The 5,807-nt window shown below is 47.6% G+C and overlaps 1 non-coding gene across 1 annotated transcript; it reads left to right on the top strand.

Moving 5' to 3' along the window:
- Nucleotides 1–1,184: 1,184 nt before the first annotated feature.
- On the top strand, nt 1,185–1,266 carry trnas-gcu (transfer RNA serine (anticodon GCU)). Its single transcript has one exon. It is a non-coding gene; the product is annotated as a tRNA-Ser (tRNA).
- The last annotated feature ends 4,541 nt before the right edge of the window (nt 1,267–5,807 follow it).

The following is a 5,807-nucleotide window of genomic DNA, read 5'->3' as shown; positions in this document are numbered from 1 at the left end:
CCTCCTGTTTGTGCACTGGAGGGTTGCTTCGGTCACTTGTCTGTGAGAAGGTCAGATATTAAAGTTCCATGAAGTAAAGGAGTTGTACCACGTGGTTAAGAGGATGCACAAGAAACCTTTGTGCTCTGCGCACTTGAGTTCGAATCCAATCCTCGTCTGTAACGTATCTGTTGTGTCTCTGTTTGATCCACTTCATGAGGGTGACGGAAAAATGCTGTGATGTTTGGGGCTTGGGGTTGTGAATAATCGAAAACTTTCCATATTGAAACCACTTTAGAAAATGACGAGAAAGTTACTTAATTCACTCCCCCCCCCCCATAATTGCGCACACATTCTGAGTTGGAAACTATTTCTTTCCCTCAGTTTGAAAGTCATGAAGCCGCGCAAACGATAGATTCATCAGATAGATGAGCAGTATTACGCCATTCGACCCATCGAGTCTGCCCGCCATTCGATCATGACTGAAATGTTCATCGTCTGCTACCTGAAATGTTACGGAACAAGAGATCGATTGAGATATCAGCCAGAACACCTCCCGAGAACACATAACATTGGAGCTGGGATATGCAATTTAGCCTCTTGGGCGTAAAACCTTCCATGTGATCTTGCCTGATCAAACATAATGGCCTCAACACCACCGTCCTGCCCGTTCTCCAGAACCCTTCAACTCATTACCAATAAAAGTATCTCTAAGTCCCCCTTAACTTTCTCACTGTCCCTGCATCCACCACACTCTGAGGAAGTGAATTCCACAGAATTACAACCCTTTGGGAGAAGTAGTTTTTCTTTTTTAAATTTGCCTCCTCATATTTTAAGATGATGACCTCTCGTTTTAGACTGCCCCACAACAGGTAACATCAACTCCACGTCTACAATATCTACACCTTTTCGCATCTTAAACACCTCACTTAGATAATCCGCATAAATTCTGAATGAGAAACAGTTGACCAGTCTTCCTCAGTTTGAAACTCAGGATGTCGCGCAAAAACATCCGATTCAACTATTACCGCGCTGGCCGGGGATCGAACCGGAGTCAACGGTTTCAAAAGCAGCGATGCTCACCACTATACCACCATCGCTGCATTTCCCCCATCGAATACCTGGTTGAATAGAAAGAGGCAAATAATTTCCATCAGTTCATGGATGCAAAACGAATTAAGACGTCTTGACGCAAAGATTTGTGCGACGAGGTGGCCGAGTGGTTAAGGCGATGGACTGCTAATCCATTGTGCTCTGCACACGTGGGTTCGAATCCCATCCCCGTCGATTTTTCGCCCATTGTTTCACGGAAGTGGGATTCATTTTTCCACGATGGATCTGCAATCACTGATGTGACAAACTATTCCAAGTTGTCAGGCCACTTGCATCGATTTGGGTTAGAGGAGGGACGAACGGAGGCAGACGTGTTTGGGGCTTAACCCCACATTGCCACCACTTCTTCTTCGGCTCCCCACTGTGCAATCGAGGTTACCGGGTTCACTTCTCCCATTATTAACTTCTGCCACCTCTCGTGGATGAACGTCCTCCTGATTGTACATTGGTGGGGTGCTTCGGCTACTTGTCTGTGACAAGATCAGATATTAAAGTTCCATGAACTAAAGGGGTTGTACCACGTGGTTAAGGTGAGGCACAATAATCCATTGTACTCTGCACACGTGGTTTCAAATCCCATTCTTGTCTCTAACGTGTCTGTTGTATCTCTGTTTCGTCCACTTCATGAGGATATAGAAAAAAGGCTGTGATTTTTAGCTTTTGTTTAAGGGCTTGGCGGGCGGTGAATAGTCGAACACTGTCCATGGTGAAGCCAAATAATAAAAAGCTGAGAAAGTTACTTTTCACTCCCTGCCCTAATTGCGCATAGATTCTGAGTTGGAAAATGTTCCTTCCCCTCAATTTGAAACTCACGAAGTCGCACAAAATATAAGTTCATAAAATATAGGAGCAGAATTAAGCCATTAGACCCATCGAGTCTGCCCCGCCATTCTATCACGGATGATGTGTTCCTCATCTGTTACCTGCAATGTTACAGATGAAGAGGGCGATTGATCTCAGCAAGAATACGTCCTCACTATAACACATGACCTAGGAGCGGGAGAAGACAATTTAGCCTCCTGAGCATAACACGTTCCATGAGATCTTGGCTGATCCCATACTGGCCTCAACTCCACCCGTTCTCCATAACCCTTCCACTCATTACCAACAAAAATCTCTCTAACTCCTCCTTAAATGTATTCACTGTCCCTGCATCCATCGCAATCTGGGGTAGCGAATTCCACAGAATCATCGATCATAGAATTTACAGTGCAGAAGGAGGCCATTCGGCCCATCGACTCTGCACCGGCTCTTGGAAAGAGCACCCTACCGAGGCCCACACCACCCAATCCCCATAACCCAGTAACCCCATTCAACCAACCCTAAGGCCAATTTTTGGACACTAAGGGCAATTTAACATGGACAACCCGTCTAACCTGCACATCTTTGGACTGTGGGAGGAAACCGGAGCACCCGGAGGAATCCCACGCACACACGGGGAGAACGTGCAGACTCCGCACAGACAGTGAGCCAAGCCGGGAATCAAACCTGGGACCCTGGAGCTGTGGAGCAATTATGCTAACCACTATGCTACCGTGCTGCCCGAATCACAAGTCTTTAGAGGCTAGATTCACAGTATAAAAGTGATCCCCTACAGTGCAGGCTGTGTTTGCACTGAGTGCTGAATTTGGTGCATTTGAGTGCTATAGTGAGAGCTTGGTGACTGAGAGAGTGCTGAATTTCCTGCATTTGAGTGCTATAGTGAGAGTTTGGTGACTGAGGGAGTGCTTAATTTGGTGCATTTGAGTGCTATAGTGAGAGTTTGGTGACTGGCGGAGTAAAGTGAGGAGGGAGTAAGGTGCTGCTTGCATTTTGTTTCCTCCATTTCCGCAAAGAGTGAGAAGAGAGCCAGGAGTTTACAGAGAGTGCAGCTGACTGGGAGCAGTGTCGGAGGGCGGAGATCCAGTTGGTCCACAGGGCAGCTATATTCTGCAAGGTAAGAGGGGATGGAGGCTAGGCCAGTTGCATGCTCCTCCTGTAGGATGTGGGTGGTGAGGGATACCACCGCTGTCCGCGCTGACTAGACCAGCGGGAAGTGCACCCAACTCCAGCTCCTCAAAGACCGTGTTAGGGAACTGGAAATGAAGCTGGATGAACTTCGGATCATCCGGGAGGCAGAGGGGGCGATAAAGCAGAGTTACAGGGAGGTAACCACACCCAAGGTACAAGACAAGAATAGCTGGGTTAGAGTCAGGTGCGGGGGTGGGGGGGGGGGAGGAGGCAGACAGTGCAGGGATCCCTCGTGGCCGTTCCCCTTCAAAATACGTATCCCGTTTTCGACGCTGTTGGGGGGGGATGACCTACCGGGGGCAGGCCCTAGCGGCCAGGTCTCTGGCACTGAGTCTAGCCCTGGGGCTCAGAAGGGAAGGGGGGAGAATAGAAAAGCAATAGTTGTAGGAGATTCAATGGTTAGGGGAATAGATAGGAGATTCTGAGGTCGCGAGCGAGACTCCCGGAAGGTATGTTGCCTCCCGGGTGACAGGGGCAAGGATGTCTCGGATCGTGTCTTCAGGATCCTTAAGGGGGAGGGGGAGCAGCCAGAAGTCGTGGTAAACATTGGTACCAACGACGTAGGTAGGAAAAGGGGTGTGGAGGTAATAAATGAGTTTAGGGAGATAGGCTGGAAGTTAAAAACCAGGACAGACAGAGTTGCCATCTCGGGTTTGTTGCCGGTGCCACGTGATAGCGAGGCTAGGAATAGGGAGAGAGTGCAGCTGAACATGTGGCTGCAGGAATGCTGTAGGAGGGAGGGCTTCAGGTACATGGATAATTGGAGTGCATTCTGGGGAAGGTGGGACCTGTACAAGCAGGACGGGTTGCATCTGAACCAGAGGGGCACCAATATCCTGGGAGGGAGGTTTTCTAGTACTCTTCGGGAGGGTTTAAACTAATTTGGCAGGGGAATGGGAACTGGATTTGTAGTCCAGCAAATAAAGTAGCCGATATTCAGGACGCCAAAGCGTGTAATGAGACAGTGGGGAAGGGAACACTGACAAAGGAGATTACTTGCAGGCATGGAGATGGCTTGAAGTGTGTATACTTCAACGCAAGAAGCATCAGGAATAAGGCGGGTGAACATATGGCATGGATCGGAACTTGGGACTACGATGTGGTGGCCATCACGGAGACTTGGATAGAATAGGGACAGAAATGGTTGTTGGAGGTCCCTGGTTATAGATGTTTCAATAAGATTAGGGAGGGTGGTAAAAGAGGTGGGGGGGGGTGGCATTGTCAATTAGAGATAGTATAACAGCTGCAGAAAGGCAGTCCGAGGAGTATCAGCCTACTGAGGTAGTATGGGTTGAAGTCAGAAATAGGAAAGGAGCAGTCACCTTGTTAGGAGTTTTCTATAGGCCCCTCCAATAGTCGCAGATATGTGGAGGAACAGATTGGGAAACAGATTTTGGAAAGGTGCAGAAGTCACAGGGTAGAAGTCATGGGTGACTTTAACTTCCCAAACATTGAGTGGAAACTCTTTAGATCAAAATAGTTTGGATGGGGTGGTGTTTGTGCAGCGTGTCCAGGAAGCTTTTCTAACACAGTATGTAGATCGTCCGATTAGAGGAGGGGCAATATTGGATTTAGTACTTGGTAATGAACCAGGGCAAGTGATAGATTTGTTAGTGGGGGAGAATTTTGGAGATAGTGGCCACAATTCTGTGACTTTCACTTTAGTAATGGAGAGGGATAGGTGCGTGCAACAGGGCAAGGTTTACAATTGGGGGAAGGGTAAATACGATGTTGTCAGACAAGAATTGAAGTGCATAAGTTGGGAACATAGGCTGTCAGGGAAGGACACAAGTGAAATGTGGAACTTGTTCAAGGAACAGGTATTACGTGTCCTTGATATGTATGTCCATGTCAGACAGGGAAGAGATGGTCGAGTGAGGGAACCATGGTTGACAAGAGAGATTGAATGTCTTGTTAAGAGGAAAAAGGAGACTTATGTAAGGCTGAGGAAACAAGGTACAGACAGGGCGTTGGAGGGATACAAGATAGCCAGGAGGGAACCGAAGAAAGGGATTAGGAGAGCTAAGAGAGGGCATGAACAATCTTTGGTGGGTAGGATCAAGGAAAACCCCAAGGCCTTTTACACATATGTGAGAAATATGAGAATGACTAGAGCGAGGGTAGGTCCGATCAAGGACAGGAGCGGGAGATTGTGTATTGAGTCTGAAGAGATAGGGGAGGTCTTGAACGAGTACTTTTCTTCTGTCTTTACAAATGAGAGGGGCCATATTGTTGGAGAGGACAGTGTGAAACAGACTGGGAAGCTCGAGGAAATACTTGTTAGGAAGGAAGATGTGTTGGGCATTTTGAAAAACTTGAGGATAGACAAGTCCCCCGGGCCTGACGGAATATATCCAAGGATTCTATGTGAAGCAAGAGATGAAATTGCAGAGCCGTTGGCAATGATCTTTTCGTCCTCATTGTCAACAGGGATGGTACCAGGGGATTGGAGAGTGGCGAATGTCGTGCCCCTGTTCAAAAAAGGTACTAGGGAAAGCCCTTTGAATTACAGGCCAGTTAGTCTTACTTTGGTGTTAGGGAAAGTCATGGAAAGGGTACTGAAGGATAGGATTTCTGAGCACCTGGAAAGACACTGCTTGATTAGCGATAGTCAGCACGGATTTGTAGGTCTTGCCTTAAAAGTCTTATTGAATTCTTTGAGGAGGTGACCAATCATGTCCATGAAGGTAAAGCAGTGGATGTAG

This window comes from Scyliorhinus torazame, chromosome 24 (genome assembly GCF_047496885.1).
Source record: "Scyliorhinus torazame isolate Kashiwa2021f chromosome 24, sScyTor2.1, whole genome shotgun sequence".
NCBI classification, from domain to species: domain Eukaryota; kingdom Metazoa; phylum Chordata; class Chondrichthyes; order Carcharhiniformes; family Scyliorhinidae; genus Scyliorhinus; species Scyliorhinus torazame.
This window is presented reverse-complemented; position numbering and strand designations above follow the sequence as displayed.